At 44.4% G+C, this 23,900-nt stretch overlaps 1 protein-coding gene across 3 annotated transcripts in view; it reads right to left on the bottom strand.

Moving 5' to 3' along the window:
- SYNPO (synaptopodin) overlaps positions 1–16,870 on the bottom strand; it is a 100,964-nt gene extending 84,094 nt beyond the window's left edge. For 2 of the 3 annotated variants that reach the window (XM_044454177.1, XM_044454176.1), the window contains exon 1: positions 8,424–8,515. The gene's annotated coding sequence lies outside the window, so the exon portion shown is untranslated. Of the gene's footprint in view, positions 1–8,423; positions 8,518–11,089; positions 11,093–16,858 lie in introns of those variants that run through there. The other variant, XM_044454175.1, reaches the window with a different exon arrangement.
- Positions 16,871–23,900: the final 7,030 nt, after the last annotated feature.

Here is a 23,900-nt window from a genome sequence, read left to right as displayed (position 1 = left end):
AGGTTTAAGAAGGGCACTAAAATGCCTCCTCCCATGCCCTTGATGTTCTGATTTGGCAGACAGGCAGTACCTGTAGGGCAAAATCCAAAGGACCATGAGAAAACACGCTGGAGAAGTCACTTCTCCAGATATGTAGGACTGAGGCCACAGGGCTCTACAGGCAGTAAGCAAAGGTTCCTGTAAGCCAGTGGTGGTGCTCCAGATGTGCTGACCTATATGTCCTATCAGCAGTAGCCAGCCTAGCCAGTGGTGAGGGAGCATGGCACTTGTAGGCCAAACTACTGAGGGCCACAAATTAAGCGGAGCAAGAATTCCATTATGTGGAGCTTGACATGCAAAGAATCTATTACAAAATATTTGCATTGCTTTTATCAGTTTAGGTACTTCTTTTTATTCCAATGTTATGGAAGTTTTATTGAAAAATATTTATATTTAGCATGATTAATTGTAGTCATTGTTTGTACATTGGCCCAGAATCCATTTGGATGATGGGTGGTTTGGAAATATTTTAAATAAAATAAATAGTAAATAATGTATACAAAATGTATTTTCATCACTTTTCCTGGAGCGCATTTGCAAAAGACACTTTATGAAAGCTGGTAGTTTCAGGGGGGGATACATTCCATCATACACTAGCTCTTTTGAAGAACTGTAGCATATGTGGACATTCTCCAAGAATATCCCTATGCTAGCAGGATCTAGCACTAGTGCAATGGGAACCTCGTGATCCCCAAATCAAATGGAAACACATAGAAACATTCATTCCTAGAACAATGCATATCTTGCAGAAGGAAGTGCCACTGACCTGTCCTATTCTGGAAATGGGTGTTCTGCTCATTTCTGGGATTCTTTTAGGAAGTGCTTGTTCATGTTGCACTCACAGTGTTTTGCACAGACACAGTGGAATGAGCAGAGATGTAGTGAAGTACTGGCTACTGCCAGCATATGTATAGCAGTAACAGCAGTAAAAGCAACTGTAGTAAGTCAGTACCATCTCCATGTTTTGAAGGCCCTTAGGCAAGATGCCTTTGATTGCCCCCTCCTTCTTTGAGTCTGCCTTCTCAGCATAGTTGTCACCACCTGCTCTTGCTTTTCACCCTCTTTTCATGGTGGCTGTTGGTGTGGTTGTTGTTACGTACCATCAAGACATCTTCAACTTGTGACCCAATGAATGAATGCTCTCCAAGCTATCTTGTCCTTGCTCAGCTCTTGTAAACTCAAGGCCATGCTTAGGATGGTGGAGCATATGGATGCTGCGATCGATCCATCTCATATCTGGTTTTCCCATTCATTTCCCATTCTTCTGCTTTTAACTTCCACTAGCATGATTGTCTTCTCCAGTAAGTTTTGCCTTCTCAGGAGGAGCCCAAAATATGAAATCCTGAACTCAAAAGCTTCAGCTTTGTTATTTTTGCTTCTAGGAAAAGTTAAGTAGGAATTACTTCCACAATACTTCCATGACTTGATGGATGTGCAGAACCAGTGAGCAAATAAACAAGGATATCTGCTCCTCCCCCTCCTCCCCACACTGCTTGTCTGGGCCAAAATGAGGGGCCAGTGAACACAAGTTATGGGGTGAAGAGGAGCAGTGAATCCAGGCGGTTCTTGTCAGAGTCCCTGCTGTGACAGAGGCCCTTAGTAATTGCCCTGCTCTGCCTGTCTTTGATGATGGTCTTCATAATAGTGCAGGTAGGTAGTATGCAGTGTCCAGAGGCTGCATTCAATTTCAGAGCCTCATACCAATGTACCATGTGCACGCAGGAGCAAAGATGGACTGCTTCCATTTCCTTCTTAACTGGCCACTATTTTACAAAGGACACTGACAGATACAGCACGGAGATGTGTGAGGAATCCCATTTGGGGTTAAGAATCTGTTGGATTTCTTCAGCTTGGCTCCCTGGACTCAAGCATGCTTTCTCTTTGCCCTAAGCCCACACAGTGTTCAAGCAGAGTTTTGCTTCCATACACATATCCCGTGGGCTTTGTGTGCTTTGTGCAAAGAATTACATAATTTGCACAATTTGCACAAGCAAGCCGCTAGCATTCCTGACTGCGTGTAGACTTGATCTCAGCTTGGCTTGCTTCCTGGCCAGGGCCAAGCATGGTAAAGAGGTCTAGCGAGCCAGAGATAGCAGAAGTCTGGCTGATCTTCACATCCCTAAATAACATCCAGTCTGGCTGCTGCATGCAAGGGAAAACTTCCCTGTTTTATCCTTTGCAGCAGGAATACAATGAAACTGGGGACAACTTAGCATGACACAGCCTACATATTGCTACAGAGTAGAATGACTGTGCAACATCTGTGGCTGTAATCCAGATTTCCCATAAGTCACATCAATCTTGAAAGAGAGATTTCATCCAGCGCTATTGCATTTCAAAGCAAATGCTCTGGCTTTAAAATAATTACACGTTGTGTTCAGTGATGCAAGGGTTCTGCCATTGGTGATTACTGATATGAAATATTTATGTCTCTGAAGAGAAAGCTTGGGAAATGCTTAGACATGTTCTTTACTTGAGGAAAAACAGGAAAAGCTCATTGTCATTTGTCCAGGCAATTCAGAGTCTGGAAATGTTTTAGAAGAAGCCAGTAGACAGAGTGAGGCTGATGTTGCCCACTAGAGGTATCTGATGAGTGGACAATGCCCATGAAAGCTGCTGCCACAATACATTTGGTAGTTTTGAAGGAGATAAAAGACTCTTCACTGGTTTTACTGCAATAAAGTAACAACAATGCCACTCTAGAAATTGTCACTGTGCTTGTGTTGAATGGAAGAGGGAGGAGGTGGCAGGAGACCTTGCCCATCCCACATGCATCTTGATCAGATCTTCGCATGATCCTACACATTCCTAATGAGCACACTTCTCCAGCCCTTGTCAGTCTGGCTGCCTGAGAGGTTTGGGAAGTGAAATTGCCTTGCCTGTTCTTGTGGATAAGGTGAGAGGAAGTGCAACCCCACTGAAACTCTACACATTGTTTATACCATCAGCCATAGTCTTCCTTTGGACTTTCTGTCTGCTGTCAAGGCTGGACCACAGTATGATGGCTCTGCTCCAAACTGGGACGTTTTAGAAGGTGGGGCTAGTGACTTGCTACAAAATGCTATGAGGCTGTTTCTTTTCCTCATTTAACATCTCTATAAACCTCTGTTTAACATCTACGTGGAAGTGCTGGTTGAGGTCAGGGACAGTGCTGAAATGTCATCAGGAAGCTCAGCGTTGGAGCACTGGCTTTGCACGCAGAAGGTCCAGCATCCCTAGGTAGGGCTGCAAAGGGACCCTGTGAGAAGCCCAGGAGAACCATTGTTGCCAGGCACAGGTGCCAATACCAGGCTGGATAGACCAAAGGTTTGACCAGAGCTCCTCTGTGTGAGGTTTCCAACTTGCCACTTTCCCTTGTGTCTGCTTCCAAATTCTTTGTGGGACTAAGGCCAGCCCCTTTACACATGTCTGTCCGCACTGCCCCAGTTTGGTGGCTTTTCCTTTTTTCTATCTTTCCATATGTTCCATTAGACAACAACAAGGTGGCACCCTGGAATGCTAGAATTTCTCATTCCAGTCCATTCTGTCATTTCCAAATAACACCACACTTTCCTTGATTAAAAAAAAAGCTGCGGAAATCATGGGAGGGGCTCTGGAGCATGAGGATGTCATGTAAAGCCCCTGCAAACGACCGTGATCATCGAAGAGCATACGAAACGTGTAGAAAAACCCCACGTTCCAATGGGTGCATTATTAGGACTAATAAATTGAATCTCTGTCCAGAAAAGATGGTGCAATCATTGGTTGTTAGACTGTCTGACCCATATTGGATAAGTCACACTTCCCCTAAAGTAGCTTGTTCTGAGCTGCTAGCTGCAGATGTTTGGGATGGCAACTCCCATCAGTCCCAGCCAGCATGGCCAATGGTCAGAAATGCTAGGAGTTCTGATCAAAAACATCTAGAGAGCAACAGGTGTTGGTGGGCTCCCCTAAAAGACACTTCATGGTGTTACTGAATCCATCCCAGACTCCAGTTACCCAGGTGGCATCTGAAGCATGCAGCTTTTTCATCAGCTTCAGATGATGCGCCAGTGTTGGGTCGAAATGCATTTGCCATAGTTGACTGTGCCTGGGTAACTTTCAGGTTTATTTTAATGTGTTATACTTGGAACCATTTTTGAACACCATTTGGAATTTTAAATAAGTTCAGAATACTTCAACCAGACTGTTCCCTGTACTCAATATAATGAACATATTTTTCTGGTCATAAAAGATCTTTTCTGACTTCTAGACACCATTCAGTGTGCTGTAACTTATTCATAAAGCACTAAGGGAGGAATTCTATAGTCCATAGACATTGTACAAGGAGCCATAAGATGCTATAAGATTCTCCCACCAACACCAGAGACAAGACTTCAACCTCAAAAGAGGGACGAGTTCCATGTACCCCTCCTTGGACTTCTCACAGCCAACATGGAAAAAAAAGATTGGCTGCCTTCTGAGGTCAGAAACTCAACCCTGGAGAGGTGGAAAAGGGGGTGGGGAGAGGAGGAAATTTGTCAGTAAATTACCCTGAGCTTAGGCCACCCCCCTCCTCCTCCTGAAGGGCTGTCGCTAGGGTTGGACCACAAAGAGGAGGATATTGCTTTCGCCCCCCTCCCACCCTGCATAGGATGCTCAGAAACCAAGCTTCCAGTCACTGGATGTGGAATAGATACAAGTGCACCATAAGTGATATGGGACCAAGGTATCAACTACCTTTTCCCATAGCAATAAGCTCATCATTTACGTACCTTCAGTGGTGGTGATGGCACCCAAACTGTGCAGCCTCTTCCCCAGAAAGGTTGCCTTGCCGTTCACCCTCTTTTCTTTAAGTTGCCAAGTAAAAACTGTGATATTTTGCCAAGACTTTGCAAGGCAACATGTTCTCCTGCATTTTATTTGTGGTTTCTAGTTTTCACTTGCTGAGCTTGTATATGATTCTAGTTTGCTGTTAGATAGCTGCTGCTGCTGTTGCTACTGTTTTTGGATTGGTCTTTTAAGGTTTTAATGACATTTTGAATTGTAAGCTGCTTTGTAAACCACTACTGGAGGAAGGGTGGGCTACAAATGTTTTAAATAAATAAATAATGCCAGTAGAGAGGGTTATCACAGCAGCAGGACACTGGGAAATCATGCAATTCCCACTTCCACACACAGTTGTCTACAGGGTTGGCTGCTAGACACATGTTCCATGCAAAGCATGTGGAGGTAGCTAGGCCAATGGCACGATCACAACCAGGCCTGAAGACCGGCTGCATGGACTTGCTCTCTTGCTCTCCCTCTCATTCTCTGCAAGCCTCTGCAAGACAGACATTGTCGATACGTATGTGTTTAGCCATCCGGACCCATTCCCTGCAAATTCTACATGTGAATTAGAAAAAGAATTCAGAAAGGGCAGAGGCAAGCGAGCAGCATTACTTTCTGATCTATTATTTCCTGCCTAGCCTTTCAGCTTTCTTTCTTTGTCCTCTTCTCTAACCCTCTCAACCCCTTCAGAGTTATGGGCAACAAAGGTTTTGGTGACAGACTGAATTCTCCTTCCCCTCAGTTTGATAGGTCTGTCACTATCTGAGTGACATGGAGAGGATGTGTTTCATTTGGGACTCATGCCAGGAGAAAGGGAAGGAACTGCCTTTTAGATACATTGGGCCAATAGCAAGGAGCGGTCTATAAATTAAAACCAGCATCTTGTATTATTATAGCCAGAAGACAGTAGAAAGCTAGTGCAGATCCACACAATGCCAGTGGGCCAGCTGCACAGCATGATAAACCACCATGGATGAATTAATGCACAGGATTCCCAGCTGCATGTCAGCCACTGTTGTCAATATGCAAGCTATGGCAGGAGTATGCTACAGCTTGTGCCATGCAAACTTGGATGCTGTGCGGAATCTGAAGGTTAAGCAACCTTCTGGTAATCTCAGACTAACCCTGGACTTGCTCCTTTTCACCATTTCATCCTATCTGTTCACCTGTCTCTCTGGCCCATGGCGGAGAAGGAAGAGCAGTAGAAACCTCTCTCTACTTGTTTATTTTGACCTGTGAACAAGTCAGTATGTTCTGCTGCCGTATGGACACATTAAGAAACAGCAGACTGCTGCATTTGGCACAAGTTTCTGAAAGTCATCAAGGGCAGCCCTGGGTAGCACTGGCTACCATGATCTAGATGCTCTCTGAAGGCATTGTGAGCCAGTGTAACATGGTAGGCACAATGCTGGACTTGTATGGAGACCCCTGAATCCATGTTTGCTCACTTGCTTGGGTGACCTTCAACAAATTACTGCCTCATGGCCTAACCTATCTCGCAAGCTTGTTGGGTAGCTAAAATAGCCAAATGCACTAAGTGGTTAGCATACTGATAACTAGTCCTGGGAGTTCTGGATTCAAAACACAGCTTAGGCACAAAGTTTATTGGGTAGCTTTCTCTCACCCGGCCTACTTCACAGGGCTGGTGTAACCTACCTGACAAGCAAGAAAAAAAGAGATCCAGCTACCCTACCCTCAGTTCCTAAGAGGAAGGGTAGGAAAAAATGTACCACTAGTAAAAAGGAATCATCCTGCATATGATACCTTGACCTCTTTTAAGGGAAGGTGGGATGCAACTGATATATAAACAATCTGACATCTATTAAGATAGAGCTGGCTAGGATATCCACATGTTTAAATAAGTATCGTGCACTCAGAGAAAATGGGGGTGGGTAGATTATGCTCTGAAGCTTTAACTTATTTAAACCTGGACTGTGCAAGACATCCACAGCATTTAAAGCAAATCTGGAGCGAGCGAGAGGGAATGGGAGCTGAGTGCAAGCCTGGAAAATAAGAGAACTAGAAAGCCCCTTGTTGTTCTCACCATGCTAACAATAGAAATCACGCGGACTAGTTTGAGGGTGTTTGTCTCGAAGACGTAGACACAGACTTCTATGTAGCTCATCTGGTAAAGACACCACTTGTAATTCAAGCACTAGATTAGTACACAGCTATGAAGACAAATGATGATGAACTGGGCGTCGTTTTAGAAGTAGAGATGTCTCCCCCTAGAATCACTAGTGCCACCTGCATTTTGATGATATGGTGATGGGGGAATGCGGGACCAAGGAGCAGCAGCAGCGGCAAAGGACCTTCCAGAGTGAGCTGCAATTTTACTTTCGGGCACAATATCTATTTATACTCTTTCTTCCCTTCTGTTCTTTCCCCTAGATTCTCCCCCATCCTGTTTCCTTTCCTCCCCTGTTCTCTCTAGCTCTTCATCACCAACTGTAAACTTAATATGCTGACAGGACATACAAGCCAAAGGACATTCTGTTGATTTAAGGGTGACCAGAATGGCTTTTTATCACTACGACAGATGTCAACACCTTCAGCCATCCAAATGGCAAAGGAAACAAGAAAGTTGGGCTTCCAGACTCTCACAGAAATCCAGGGACCTCTCAAACCAGCCCTTGTGTTGGAGGGTGTTTTTCAAGATGAATGTGAAACCTGGCTGGAATCCTATACTGGCTTACCTGGGAGTAAGCCCCATTGAACTCAGTGGGACTAACTTCCAAGTAGACATGTGTTGGATTGCTGGATAAAATGCTTTTCAGTACAACCTGGACAATGCCCAGTTGTAGTGATTGCCATGTGCAGTGCTGGGGGTCCCAAATGGACTTGTGTTCCCCCACAAGTTTTTTCTTGAATTCAGCACAGCCAAAGAGGATTTGCTTGTGTGTTGCTCTGCGGAGCTGTGCTCAGGCCCCAGTTTATACTAAGTATGGTTCTTTCACATGCATGCACACATGCACACACACACACACGCATGCGTGCGTGTCTGCGCACACACACACACACACACACACTCTTCCGTGACATTCCATCAGGTAACGGGATCCAGAGAGCAGTGCTGATTGGTTTCCCAAACCATGTGATGCTCCTGTATTTTATTCTACTGCCCTCATGTAATGAAAGGCATATTGTGAAGTGAGCAGAGCAGGCAGACGATGCTGTATGTGCAGCGTGGAGGTTTGCATGCATATCCCTGAAGGGAAGCCCTCCAGTACTCAGATACCAAAGGGCAGGCTGGCCAATATTTTTAAGCACAGACAGAACAGTCCAGATCCTAAGAGAAAGATGAAAGACCCCAATCAAGCTGCTCTACTGAGAGGAAGGTACAATTCAGACCAGAGCAGCAAGGGGGAAATGATGTACCTCACAGTGGTGCAAAGCAATGCCTGTGAAAAAGGAACCTTAGGCTTGTCCAATAATAGGATTGCAAGAAGATCCATGAATCAGGTTCTCTGTCTCTTGCTCTCCTCCCAGCCTTTGTGAAATATGTACAAGATCTAGCTTCATCACCCCCTCCCTGCCATCCAATCCCAAGCTACCATGCTAAGGTTTGTTCTTTAGCCTCCACTAGGCCCCCTTACCTGTCACGGTAACAGGATGTCCGCCCAGCTATCCCGCCAGCCAGCAGACACTTCCCTCTCCATCCACCTCAGCCTGCATCTCAGAGCAACTGGGCTTCTCTCCCTCTTTCTCCCTCCCCTCTGAGTTGCCTGAGCAGGAACAGAGGAAGGAAGGGTGAGGGGGGGAGGAGAGGGAGGGCAAGTGTGGAGCCGAAACTTTAATAGCACAGAGCCCCTTTTGTTTCACAGCATATGGTATATTTCGTCCATACTGAAGACATTAGCCACCTATATTTTTAAAGAGCTCACTTCAAAAGTATAAATGCAGCCCATGCCCAGCTCTCTGAAAACATACTCTGGAAGAGGCTGGGAGCACTGCAAAAATCCCACAGAAAAAAAGAGAAGAGAAGAAAAACAGCCAACACAGAGATGCCTTGCAAGCCAACAGAAAAATGTTTCTCTTCTCTTTGCTGCTTCTCTTTTGTTTTCTTTTCTTTTCTAGCTACTGCTGTATGTGTGCAACTTTCTGTACAAGCCTTTGTGGATGAGCCATGTTAACCAAGTCTATTTATTGTTCATCTGGCCGAGGTCTCAGTTCCAAGCAGTTCTACACAAAGGACAAGCACGTCTTGTGTATTTTTGGCATGGCTTTGTGCTGAAGGAGGACAACCATGTGCCCCAGAATTGATGCTCCCCGCTTCCTTAAGTCCCCAGGACTTGACTCTGTGCCAATCATCTACACATATATCCCACATCTCAATGAACAGGGATCAGGGGGGCAGGAGGAGGTGTCAAATAGACTTTGGAACCCAAAAGCTCTGGACCACGTGGGGCACGATGGAGTGGCAAAGATAAGAGGCTCACACATCTGGCAATGGTTTAGTAATATATAAATGTTTATCTTGAGTCCCAAACCCTCGCAAAGCCTGCCCTGTCTCCTTTTCTGGCCAAAGAAACAATCTGAAAGCGCCTCATCTGTAGCCACAAATGGTAATTTCTCACAAAACTCTATTTTTAAAATAAATAAATAAATGTCCAAGACAGGAAACCGCTCTTAACAATACAGTAATTACTGAACATTACTGAGTATATGAAGTTTTGATGGGATGCCTGATTATTTATTTCTGGGTCTAAGATAAGGCTGATAATCTCTGAAAGACCTAACTCAGGTTCTTGCATGGAGCCCCCAGGATGGCGTCTTCCAGGGTCAGGAGGCAGAGCCCCACGATAAAAGGATGGGCCTCACAGAAAACACGAATGAGCAAATAGATAGACCTACTCCACATGTTCCTGCTGCCAAGCAATGCATTCCCACATGTGAGCAGGCCAACAATCTATCCATTTTCCTGTGGGAAACACTGAGCTTGTCTTTCTAAGGTGGAGGGCGATGGGTGGATCCATGGCAGACAACTCCAAACTCAGGCAAGGCAGATCTTTCATGGAAATGTGAAGATTAGTGAATCCCATGATAGGCAATCACAAACCCATGTGAAGCAGATTACACACACGTACGCACACGCACACACAAATGCAGAGAGAAAAACACTCTACCATTCGCACACCCCTTCTTTCTGACATAGGGCTCCTTTGCCCTCACATTTACTAAAGCTTCTTCTTCCATTTTGGAGGAGAGAGAGTGCGTCCTCCTCGCATCTCCTCTCCTCTGCTCCCTCTTCCAAGTTTAATTTCTCTTCCCCCTTGTATCTTTATCTTTTATTAGGTAACCACAAAGCCGGGATGCACCATAGAAAACACCACTGTTCTCTGACACTGCCTAGCACCATAGGTGGCAATCCTGCACCTTCCTCACTTTAAAGAAAGATGGCCAGCGGCCACAGGAGCGGTGCTGGAGGAGGATGACAACGTGTAGAGGACCTGCAGACCTCTGTGGGCGAGGGACTGCATGCACGCCATACATGCGGAGAACCCACAGCAAGACTCCCTTCCGTAGCCATGCACACACCACATGGCCCCAAACAGGTTTGCAGTGCCTCTGCTGCCCAATGGCACGTTCTTCGTCTCTAGTGCTGTTGCTGGAGCCTAATGTAAGCAAATGGGGCAGTAAGAGAGCACGCTGCCTGATCCTGAGTCAGCAGGTGCTTGAACCATCGAGCTTGGTATGGTTGGCAAGGGCGGCCAGCAGCTCTCCACAGTTGCAGGGATTTTCCCAGCTGTACCTGGTGATGGAAGGATGGAACCTGGGACCTGCTGCTGCTGCTGCTGCTGCTGAAGGCTCTAGTGCAACCAAATGAATTGGGATGGTAGCCAACCAAGCCCTTGCTGCTGCTTGCAGTGGGCAGATAGGAGCCCGAACCGGATGCAGGATGTGGTGGGACTGGAATTTTTCCCATATGTACAGGAGCATCTACATCTTCTCTGTCTGTCCTCAGTGTCAAGATTTAAAAGTTTGCAAGTTAAAAGCCAGGAAAAGTTTCTACTGAAGGCAGGGGAAAGAGACCACTAAATAAGTTGGCAGCTATAGGAAAAGACTCTGCACTGGCAGGTTCATATGTAGGTTCTACCCAACATCTGGCTGGTTGTTGTGGCATCACATGCCTTCCAGACCTCTTTCTAGAACCCTGTGGAAGCTTGTGAGTTGAATGCAACACTCTTGAGGTTCTCCATATTAAAAAGGACCTGGCTGTCACCTCTTGCCCCTCATGTACGTGCCCATTCAGGTTATGTACACACTGACAGTTTCTGACAAGTAACCATGTGGTCTTTAGAGAAACCTTGGTCCTGTAACTTCCTATCTTTTTGTTTCCATTCCTCAGATGTATTTCTGGCAGAAAATGTCACACAAAAAATCTCATGTTGCTAATTATCGTGCATCTATTCATTGCTGAGTGTAATGTTGCTTCCTACTTCTCTCCCATGTGGCCAGGCAGGTTTTTACTCCTTCCACTTGGATTTGAAGATACGGGAGGCGCAAGGATTGAACTGAAAAGAGCCTTGATTGTTCTACTGCCCCTGTGAATTTGGGTGAAAGAGTGTGTTGTCCTCCCATCTAGGACTGCAGCTAATTAAGAGGCCCAGTAAATCAGACACACAATTGACGTCCACATACTGTGCATGCCGTACAGGTCGTATGGCAAATGGGTGCTTTGTCCAATGTTTACCCAGTCTTATGCGCCAATTTATCACTTTACAGTCTGTCAGTTAAAAAAAAAAACCTATCAGAAGAAAGGGAGGGAGGGAGGGAGGGAGGGAGGGAGGAAGGAAGGAAGGAAAGTTTTTATGCATCTTCAGAACTTGTAAAACTAGTGCCTTGCAGAGGAGTAAGTACTGATTGCTAAGGGACAACAAAGTAAATTTCTTGCAGATTTGCTATGTTGATATTGCAGCATGACTATCCCCCAGGCTTGGATCACTGAGTAGCTGCCACATCAGTAGAAATCCGACAAAGGAGGCTTTCTAGGGGATGGCATGGCAGAGCTGGTCACTTGCCCTCCCCTGTCACACAGGCTTCTGCCTTTTGCTTTGCAGACTATTGTGAAGAAAAGCTGATTGCACAGAGATAATCCTCTGAGACACAGTAAAGGAGAACCTGCATCAAGAGGAAGGTCAAACAGTCCTTCAGCCTAAACCAGCTATTCCCTAGCAATGCAACAGGAGGACCAAACCAGGGATCAGACCCAACAAACCCCGATAGCAGCTCAGTTCCCACAGCTACTCTGGCAAACTCTGTGACAACCACCAAATGCATTTGTTCACCTGCTCATTTTCTAATGTCTGATATGCCATCATCTGCCAGTAGTGACCTTCTGCAAACCGCATGGGACAAACAGACCAGCATTTCCACAAAAGAACACATTGCCACAAATCTGACATCAGAAATAGCAGCATCCAGAGAGCATTTCAGCCTCTCAGGACACTGTTATGGACCTTAATATAACTGCTCCAGATCAATGAAACTTAAAAGTGAGACTGGAAGAATTACATCCATCAGGAGTTCTCTATCTCCTGCAGCTACAGTTGGACTAAAAGTGTTTCTGATGCTGTTTAAATCACATGGTGGATGTTAAGTGGCTTACCGCATGCCAGGATGTTTGTGTTATCAGCAACAAGGGTTTTGTGAATGAATGTTGTTAATAACATGCTGTCCCTTACTGCATGTCCTTCCTTCTGACCTCCCTGTTTACAGTTGTTTCAGTGTTCTGTATATATACATCTGTAACTCAGAATAACACATGATGTCTCTAAAGTCATCCCTGGAAGATTACACCAAGATAAATTTGTTGGTCTTAAGGTGTCACAAGGGGCTTCTCTACATGAGATTTTTAATCTGTTCCTTTACTGAGGCATCTACTTCCAGATTCTTTTCAGGATTATGTTCAGCTCCTTTACATACCATTGTTCCCACCTTCACAGTTTGTTCTTTCTTTGCCTTTCTTTATGTCCCATTACACAACTGTGCTATGTTATACCAGAAATGCAAAAATACACAGGCTTTGCATTCTTGTTCATTCTGTAAATTCTCAGATAATACCAGATTTTCCTTGTTCTTAAAAAAGCAACCAAGCAAGGCTTGGAAAGCATAGGAGAGAGGCCCTGGAGGAGGATGGCATCATGCAAAGCACTCACAACCTATCATGAGCAAAACATCATGAGCACAATATAAATGCCTCACATACAGAAGCCCAAGGAAACCCCGATCATTTTAGTCAAGAGATATTTTTAAAAATCAGTGAACTGAAGTCCGGAATCAAACTTCAGGCTGTGATTCTTCACCTTCCTTTGGTCACTGAGAAGCAGGCACCTGTCTGCTACTTCTTAGCCAGCAGCGTCCACCTCCTTATTGATGTAAGAAGGTTGCAGGTGTTTACTCTGACCTCCACAACAGAACAAGAATGAAATGTCTATCCCATGTTTTTTTCTCTTTCTCTTCTTCTTTTAATCCAATTCCTACTAACTTTTACCAGGTCAACCAAATGTTCCATGTCCCAGCATTTCCGTGGATGCACAGAGGTAGTCTGTTCCGCAATTATACAATCCATTGTACTGAGTTTGGTCTATCCATCTAGCACTTAGTTTATATAGCATAATCTTGATAGCTGTTTTTTCCAAGAAGGACATCAAAGCTAGCGGAAAGCCAGGTTTTCAGATTCTGGAATGGAGGACAGAACCACAGGATTCTCCTACATAAACATTTATTGTGCCCTCATCATTTCCTATTCATGGTTATTTATGGGTACTTTAGATGATGTCATGATTTCTGCTTGCACTTTAGTGTCAAACCAGCACTTTGTAAGATTTTTTTTTTCAGACCAGGGAAATGCAGCAGTTAACTGTTAAAACACAATTTCATTTTGGGAAGCTGTGCTATTCTACGATATTACACCACCACCTAGGGATTATATAAAGGAAAAGCAGAAAAGAAAATGCTTCTTAGTGCTTTGATCTCAATTCTGCAATGAAACCAAAAGCAAACACAGCCAAGTAAGAGTGCGTTAGCAGCATCATGTTGAAAAGCTCATGGTTGCCCATGGTGCACAACTGCACATATTTGTGGGCAGGTGGGATTCTGAAAAATGTCTAGTCTTGCAGATTGTCATATTCCTGCTCTTCATGTCTATCAAAATGCTTTCTACAAGTTTGAAAGGCAGCAGTGAACTCTGGTGAACCAGGGAAGTGGCTTCAAATGGGTGAAACTTCTGCAGACATTGCTGCAAAGTTCTGCTGGAGCACGTGACAATTTTGGATCTATCACAAAGCCCTACTCCTTGGTGAGTAAGACTGGCATTACCAAAGCATGCAATTATCTGGTTTGGTAATTTGTGCTGCTTGTAATGATGTTACAAATTAAACAGCTACCCCCCATACACATTTTCTTTCTCCCCTTGCAATGTAAAACGAGGTTTTATGAAATTCTGTTCAGCAGCCCCAAGTCTTTGGAGGTGAACTTATTTTTAAAGTCAGCTGACTGCTCTTGCTGGCACTCTCACTGACTGATGTGAAGCTAGAACCCTTTGTGCCCATATTGAGAGGGACCACATGGAGGGGTAGTAGGAGTGCACCGTTGGCCCTGCCTCCAATACCATTTCGCCTCCAAGCTCCATTCCCTGATCTCGGTGCAGGGCACACCTACGCACATGCAGCTGCACGTGTGCAGACACTCTGCAAGACTGGAAATCCCATTTGCACAGGGTTCCCAATCACTGCTGCAATTGTGAAGATTTAGGTGTGTGAACCTAGGTGCACCCTTTGGGAGCTTTTGTTCTATGCATGGTGGACAGGAGCTTGGGCTCCTGGGGTACATATGGGATCTTGAGAGTAGAGTCAGGCATGTGATTGTGAGCCTTCTATCATATGTTCATTACATGCGGAGAAGTTTTGATGAGGGTTAATATGCTTGTTTCATGCTTGAGCCCTTTTCCTGATAAATTCTTATTATGAAGGTTTAACCTGGCCACCTTCTCTGTGATCCATCGGTAAAAAGAGTCTCTGTGCACCAACCAGGATGGAAAAGACTTGCGAGGACAGCTGGATTTGGTACCCTCTCCATGGATGGTCATACCTTTCCCTTTCATCTTCCTGACATATCCAGGGGCAGCTGGAACTTCTCCCTCTACCCATCACATGACCTGTTGAGCCAATCGATTGTGAATCCCTGCAGACATTTCCTCCTCCATCACACCCTGAAACTAACCTGAATTTCCAGGCAACATGGCTTTGCCATCTAGTCGGTTTTCCCAGCTCCCATTCCTCCCAGAAACATTTAAAAAATTAACGTGTAATAACATCTTGCCCAATGAAGAGATCTGGAGCTCTCAAAAGGTTTGCATAATTCTGGGCTATCCCTCTGAACTACAATTCCCAGCAGGCCCTTCCTAGCATATGTGCACAACCTATGAGCTGGGAGAGACTGTCTGGGAAATTGTCGGCTTGCAAGGAAACCCTGTTCCATACAAAGCTGATGGGAATCGCCAGTCCTTGGTCAGCGGTGGAACTGCAGGAACAGAGTTTCCGAAGCTGTACAGACATGACCCTTGACTACTTGCAGACCAAACAGCGGGTAAATTCTCCCTCGATTTTGAAAGTGCCATTGTGCAGATAAGTGCATCAATAGCAAGAAGCTACATGCAAGACATCACCCACATGGTTCAATGAATCATGTCTGCCACAGAGGCTACTTTAAACATTAAGTAGCTGATGTCTATACATGCGATTATTACCCAACACAGATGCTTCCTTTGTCTCTGAATGTCTGCAACTTCTGATGAGCATTAATAGCACTCCAAGTGATGCAAAGACACTTCATATATTCTCCAAATGTTTTGAGTGCTAATATGATCTTGTGCTCATATACTTGGTTTCTGGTTGCAATGTGGTTTACAAATGAAAAAGAGCTGGGTGGTCTCCTACTCAAGGCTTATTCATACATATTGCACTGTGATCATGCAATTTGGGAAGCCTGGTTTGTCTTTGATTATAGGAGCCTTCAGCTTTAATCTTAAACATTGCTGCAGGCCTGGAATGAAGTAGATTGACAAGGTGGAAGGGAGGCAGCTCTTAGCATGGCAATAATTGAATGCAGCACAAGACAGAATTAAGAAATGCTGTTATGGAATTATTTCCAAAGAGCAACCATGAACCTTAAAGGGGCAGGATTTTTAGAGTTGTCAACACTAAGTACTCTGTTAGCACAGATCACACAGGGTGGAAAGAGCATTGTTTCATCTATGGTTTTCAAGGCATGGTGTGGGGGTTCATGCTGTAGCAGTTTCCCCAAAGGTAAGCAAATACGGCTCCGATAAATGTTGGGATGGGAAACCACCTGAAAACCCAGTGTTTCCAACCTGCTTCCCACCTAGCATGGCAAGGTATCCTTTTTGCAGAAGTCAGTTCTCTGTTTGAAGGGCTGCCAGAGACTTCCTCTAATTTGAAGACATTGTCCATCCAAAGGGCTGTCCAGTCCAACTCCAGTTTTTAGATAAAGAACCATCAGAAGGGAGAGCTGGCCTTTCAACAGCACTTGGTCAGCAGACAGAACAGGCAGACATGTCATACTATGTTGAAGGGCACTGTATTTCTAATTAAACAACAATTGTAATTTCCAAATGTACATGCATGTGCAAATTAGCATATGCAAATTAGTGCCTTCTTTTCTAGAATCCTTAGGTGATGTGCATCCTCATTTTGGCCCAGAGTCCACCCTATTCACAGCAAAGACGAAAGGATGGATGCAAATATAGTAAAAAAAATATTATTTTGACTTACCCAGAGCATGCTGCATTCTGGACCTCTGCTCTGTACTGCTCTGACAGGGTAATTTTTTTAAAAAATTGATTAGGAATCAAAATTAGATGATTAGGAATCACATAGCAACATACCAATGTGAACAGTGAAGGAAAATGCAGACTCTTGTATAAAGGATATATCATTTATCTATCTTTCTATGACATATTGACAAGCAGGTAAATATATAACTTTGTACATGTCATAAATCTCATAACTTATTTAATCAGTAACAGGCAGTGCTCTTCCCTGATATAAATTTGCTTGCCGTGAGAATTGTTCTTCCTGGCCCTGAAAATATGTCAGCCTTCTTAACAGACACAAACAGCTGATAGGATTTATCAGAAACTGACAATCAGAGTCTGCCCAGCCCAACATTTCATGCTCCTTGACTGGTGCAGGAAGTCAAAGTTCTATTCCACTCGACCCACCCAGATCAGGGCAACCTAAATAGCCACGCAGTAAAATTAAACAATCACATGATGCGATGTGCCATACGTGTCCGAGGGCTGAAAGGGGAGGGAGTGCTCACCCTTTCCTTCCATAGAAACCTGGTCAAGATGGCTCTTCTTGCATCTGTGGGTATTGGAAGAGCACTTGGGTGAACGGTGGAGCTGTGTAGGTGCGGACATATGTTATGCCTGAGGAGTTTACAAAAAGATTACGGCAGGAAGAATTTTTTTCCCTGACTGAACAATAGGGACTATGTTTAGATTCCAGAAAAGTTTGAAATTCAGACATAATTTTGCAGTTTGCTTTCAAGGGGAGGGTTGCTTGAAATTTCTCCTCATGGCAAGCATCTTGGTTGGATATATGGTTGCTTACTTACTTCTAAGTAAAACCTTTAAATTTTTTTGATGTAGATCAGATGTCGATCTGATTGAAGAAAACCTTGTTAGAAGCCACATGGAAGTAATCCTAATTGTTGCATGCCTCCTAGTTAGAATGACTTACAGACTTACAAACACATATGAAAATCCAGAAAATTAATTAGTAACTTTTCCAGGATATTTGAAAAGTGCCATAATGACCTTTTGACCAGGAGCAATTTTGTGGACTGTTATAATTGACTGTTATAATTATGTTATAATTATATTGAGTATAGCTTGAGGAGTTTACGGGAAGGTAACAGCAAGAAGAAACAGTTCCTGGCTAGAAAAGGAGGCTGATCTAGTTGCTTGGTTGCAGAAGCCATCATTGCGACTCCAATACACCAGAAAGGTTCCTGCAAGCTACAGCAATGTGTTTGCTGATCTTACTGGATATCCATCAGGAGAGAAGAACCTCTTTTAGTCCAAAGGGCAAATTCAATTCAGAACATCTTTGCCAGGCCACATTCCAGTGGTGGGGAGGTCTAACAGTAAGAGGTGGAGGCAACAGCACTTACCAGCAATTAAAGCTCTTCATTGCCCATCACTAGGCCTTAGGAGAAGCTTTTCAGCCCTTTTGGAGGCATGAAACAACCAAATGATTGGCGGTTGAGGGAAAGGGGGCAGGTCCAGGGGACAGAGGGTTCTATCCTAGCTAGTCCCCAAGGAGAATCAGTTTATACCATGGGATTCTAGTTTCCCACTTCTGATCTATATGGACTGCTGGAAGTGAACCTCTCCTGAATGGTGGTGTGAGGAATAACAGGGAGGTGCGTGTGATTCATTTTGCGGGTGGAAGTCCATCTGATTCTCTGGGTTTGGCTCCCTGGGCTCCTGCCTGCTTTTCTCCAGCCACAAGCCCAAGTTCCTTGTAAACATACCCAGTGTTTGCACAGTGCTCACCAAGAACAGAGCCATTCATGAATACTGTGCAAGCAGCATCCCCTTCCTGCATCACATGCAGCAACCCTGGTTTGTTCTGCTGCGTGTGACATGGAAGAAGGTTAGGGTTCATTCCATGCGAGTTCACAGACATCTGCTCCGCTCAGCATACTTTCTAAATGAGGGCCAAGCATGAGAGGAAGTCTGTGAATGCTGGAGCGATGCACTCTTCAGACTTTTAATGCATCCCCAGTCACTGAAGTATATGGAAGGCACTCACACAACCGGCTTCTTGGGAACAGCAATGAGCAAGTACAAATAGCTTCGTTGCTAATGATGCAACTAGATTAAGGTCAAAAGGTAGTCTAGTGGTGCCATGCACAGAGGTGAAAGGAAAGTCCGATGCTGCACAACACTTACAATTAGAACATGGAACATGAGAAGCAGGAATCCATTTGAAATCGTAAAGCAGGAAATGGAGCAATTAGGCATTGCAGTAGTTGATGTGGGCAAAGTAAACAGGAATGGAATGGGACATTTTCAGTCAGACAAAGTGTTTTACTCTGGAAATGACAAACTCAGAAGAAATGGATCAGACAAGATGCAGCACAGGCAGTAAGGGGCAGAGTAAAGCTGGACAAGATGACTAGCGGTCATATAGTGCTAAAAGATAAATAGTATTTCTAAGGAATTTAAAGTCTACATAAAGAAGAGATTTGCATTACTGAAGTCAATTGACCGTGAGCCAGAAGAAATGTGGACTGAAACCAAAGACATTATTAAGAAAGAAAAAAATCCTGCTGCAAAACATTAAAAAAAACCTGGACAGGTGATGGAAGAAGAACTCACAATTGCCCAGGAAAGACAAGAACCAAAAGCAAAAGGTGAAAGAAACAGGGTCAGAATTCTGAACACAATTTTTCAGTAGCTATACCATAGAGACCAAAAAAACTATTCCAGTGGCCAGTGCAAAAATATAGAAGAGAACAAAATAAGATCTTCCAGAAGATACAAGAAATCAAAGGGAAATTCAAACCCAGTTTAGGAATACTGAGAGAGCAACAGGTGAACATACTATCTGACCAGAAGAAAATAAAGTGAAGGTGGAAACAATATTCCAAAGAACTACACAAAAGAAATAAAATGATGAGTGGAAGGAGCTGGACCATCAGCCAATGCTGGTAGAAGGCACTGCATGCACTGGGGCCACCTGACACTCAAGCGACAGAGATGGATCAGGGAGCACCTTCAAGCTATGAACCTGCTCCTTTAGAGGGACTAGAACCAGTTGAGTTCCCTCCATCTGGTTAAAGGAACACCAGACATGTTTGGACTGAGCTTCAGTTTGTTGGCCCTCATCCAGTCCCTTGTTGCAGCCAGGCACCAGTTTAGCACATCCACAGCTTCACGTGCTGACAAAGAAAAGGAGAACTAGAGCTGCATGTCATCAGCCTACTAGAGTGGCAACACACTCCAAAACTGTAGATGACCAGAGCCGATGATACGAGGATGCCTGCTCTGAACTGGATCTCATTGCCTCTGGAAGAACATAAGAAATGAAACGGCTGGGCATTCTTCAAGATCAAGCTGTATACTAGGGCAGGGAGTATATCTTATCAGTTATATCTGATATACGAACTATTAATTTCTGGATAATACCGACCTTATATCTATCATGCATGTATGTCACCTTTCCAGCTGGCTGCCGGACTGCATTCTTCTTTGGGTTGCCCTTGATAACAAAGTAGAAAACGCAGCTACTGCACAATGCTTCATCACAACAGATTACAGGAGGAAGCCAAAGGATGCAACACTGCTCTTTGGCTGCTTGTCAGTCCCGAGCTGACCTACCTTTTCTTTCTGATGATGCCATATGTGGCCTGTTCCACACAGACTGGAGAAACATTCAGGAACGCCCTGCTGTAGATTCCGCCTATTTGACTATGAACATGAGGAGCAGGGGACTTTCGCAGTGACAGCACGGAAAGCCCTCCGGAGAACAAAGGCCTGCCATTACAGACCTTAGGAAGAGAACAGCAGCTCTCTTCTTCTAGCAGTTTTTGTAGAGATAATTGCTGTTGTTTTAGTACCCCAGCTGGTTGGGTGTAGGATTTTTCGTTCTCTTTTAATTATTTTAATCATAGCTCAGGTATTCTGCAGGAAATGTTTCTGTGATCCTGTGACCTGCATTAAGCCCCCTGAAGGAGACGGGGAAGAAGGTTACTAATTAGTGGCTGAGAGGATGAGGCCCATGGCTTAACTCAGCCATTAAGCCAAGCTTTCCCAAACTAGTGCCTTTCAGATGTGTTGGTTGACAACTCCCATCTCTCCATCCAGCAAGGCCAATGGTGACTAGGAATGATAGTAGTTATGGTCCCACAAATCTGGAGAGTGCCAGCAGGGGCATCCATAGGAATTTTTCTCAGGGAGGAGGCAAAGCTGCCCAGCAAATTACACACACAGCATTCACTGCTACAACACACCTGCTCATGTCCTTCTGTGTGTGTTTTGTTGCTTAGTGTTGCACTGCATGACAATTAGAATCCTGCACAGAGTAATAGAAGATCTTGAGAACGGAAAAGCACTAATGCAGAAGAGTATTATATGCCAGGAGCATTATGTACACCAACACACCTTTATTTAGAGCAAGTGATGAAAACAATGTAAGAATGGGGGAAGAGCAAAGGACCAAAAACAAATGTACAAACACAGTAAAGTTGTCTTAAGAATATTGCAGCAGGTACTTTAGGACATTGCTCCCCTTATAGCATTGATAACTTTACATGACTTGCCTTGGAATGATTTCCTTCATTTTGGAAACATTGGTGAGTGTCCTGGAGAGCTGTTTTCCACAGCCCAGCTCTCACCAGATGTTTTGGACTCAGAGTGATGGGGAATTGGAGTCCAAAACATCTGGAGGACACCAGGTTGCTTACTCCCAGCTTCAAGAAGCTACATTGTTCTGGCCCATGTTAGAGGAGTCTGGATGACTCTTGCTTCTCACATTGCTATCAGGCACATTCTTCATCAGCTGCAACTTTCGCATGGCTTGAATTCTGAACAGCGGCCATGTTCTTTTGAAATTGCATATTTTCCCTGGGACAAGATATTTTGTGTATGGTTGCACATTTTAAAAAAGCCTCGATAGCATGTGAGAACAGACCTGCCTTTTCTGGTAGATCTGGTGACTGAGCAGCGGTGAGGTCTGAGCACAAGGTCGAGCAAGACTTGCAGCTGAATCCCTCAGTTCTCTCCCTGAGTCCTCAACCCCCGTGAGGGCTTTTGAGCCAACCACCATTACAAGGGTGAAGGGTGTGGTTACTATTAGGTCAGGGGTGACCTGCTGATCTTGCAGTCCACTGCTGGTATTGGCTATCCAGGCAACACAATTGATTTAGGCTTTTTCACAACAGGACTATTTAGAAAACATGAGGAACACTAACTCTGAGAAGCCACATGGCATGCTGTCTCCATTCCAAGGCCTGTGCTAAGAGATCAATGGGAAGGTGTTCCACGTTGACCTTCTGCAACGGTTGAAAATGACAGGTTCTCCTAAAGCTATTTACATCACGGCATCTCACTCCATCCCTCAATAAATTGCACCACTGCTACAATCAATTTCAGAGCCCCATCCACATTTCCCTAGAATACCAAAACACCAGGAAACGGGTTAACACCACTGAATTATAAGCTGTATGAATGGGCACACTCTTCTGTGCCCTTCCCCCCCCCCCCCCCCCCCCCCACACACACACAATGGGAATTGTAACACTGGGCAATTTTGCAGAACTGGTGTAACCCACCCTTTTTTTCAGCTACAGCCCTTCATCGTGCTGTGGAAGTGTATAATAATAGTAATCATCATCATCATCATCATCATCATCTGCATGCATTGTCAGGGTAATTTTCCTAATGTTTCTACACTCAGAGAAAAATTTTAAAAAGATCACATTAGAAAAATCATAAACACCTGTATTTTCTACTACTTTTTTTTTCTCATCACATGACTGCCCTATCCCGGCAACACTAAATTTCACTTAGTGTACAGTTTCACTTTCTCTCTCAGTTGCGAGACTGCTATTATTTCCTAATAAGGAAGACCTCAGAAAGTCTTAAAAGTGAACCATAAAGTTCCTTCTCCTGATAGCAAGTATGTTAATCATTGTCATTACTTCATTCATTGGCTAAAACCGCTGAAAGGTGATTAGTTTTCCATAAAACCAATGGTCTCATATCTACATGGGTTAGAGGTGTGCTCCTTCCTTCCTGCCTTTCTTTCTTTTTAAATGAAAGCTGGAAATCTGAGATTATGGGAGACTATGAGGTTGGGGGAGAGGCAGTCAACTGCCCTCTGGCCCTTTCTTGGGAACGTCCATGGGCGCCAGGTTACAGAAGCCTGCATCCTGTGTTCCATTTTTAAGTAAGATAACTTGTTATTGTTGCATTGCGTTTATACCCCACCATTCCGCTTCTTGCAAGGCACTTGGAATTACCTCCTAGTTTATTCTTGCAAAAGCAACCCTGTGCGTTAGACTAGCCTGAGACTGCATAACTGGCCCAAAATCACTCAGTGATCTGCATGGCCAAATGGGAACTAGCATGCAGATTTGGGACACCTTTCCTGAGTAGTTTGATTGAGCAGCTCCAAGGTGCTCATCATTTTGGTGGCTCTTTCTGCAGCTGTCCCAGATCTCCAGTATCTTTTTAAGAGACAAAGACCAGAGATGTATGATTCCAAGTGCAGCCACACAGTTGATTTGTATGTAGGCATTCAATATTGGCTGTTTTCTTTTTGATACTTTTCTGAAGAATGTCTAGCATTGTATTTGGCCTTTTCATATCTGCTGTGCACAGTGTTTATGTTTTCATGGAGCTATCCGCCAGTGTCCCAAGGTCTTCTGCTAGGTCAGTCACTACCAGCTCAAGCCTCAGCACTGTATTTTTCCCTTTGCTGCAAATCTCCCCAGTTTGGGGAGATCCTTTTGGAATGCCTCACAATCTGATTGTGTGCTGCCATTTTAACGCATCCCCAGTAATCTGGTATCACATGCAAACTGAGTGGGATGGTGTAAAATGGTGATCTGCATCAGTGCGGGGTTGGACCTGATGGCCTCCTTGGCCCTTCCCAACTCTACTACTCTGTGATCCTAGGATTCAGCCTCCTCATTGCTCATCCTGAGACCCATGTGCAAATGTGATCCCCAGACCTGTTTTCAAAATGTTCAGTGTGTGTGGAAAATAGATTTTCCACTCATTGACAATGTGGTCAATAAATGTGAAAAACACCCCACTATGTGATACCTCTTTTGAAATAGCCAGCCTTATCCAACTTGGTGCATGCCACACGTGCTGGCTTACAACTCCCATCAGCCTCAGCCAGCACATCCAGTGGAGAGGGATGATGAGGTCTGTAGTTCAAAACCTCTGGAAGACATCTGATAGAAGAAGGCTGGTGTACACATTCAGGGCAACATTCTAGATTCCAAGTATGAGGCCCAGCTCAAACCTC

Source organism: Varanus komodoensis, unplaced genomic scaffold (genome assembly GCF_004798865.1).
Source record: "Varanus komodoensis strain SLA01 unplaced genomic scaffold, ASM479886v1 scaffold7_3, whole genome shotgun sequence".
In the NCBI taxonomy this organism is placed as follows: Eukaryota; Metazoa; Chordata; class Lepidosauria; order Squamata; family Varanidae; genus Varanus; species Varanus komodoensis.
This window is presented reverse-complemented; position numbering and strand designations above follow the sequence as displayed.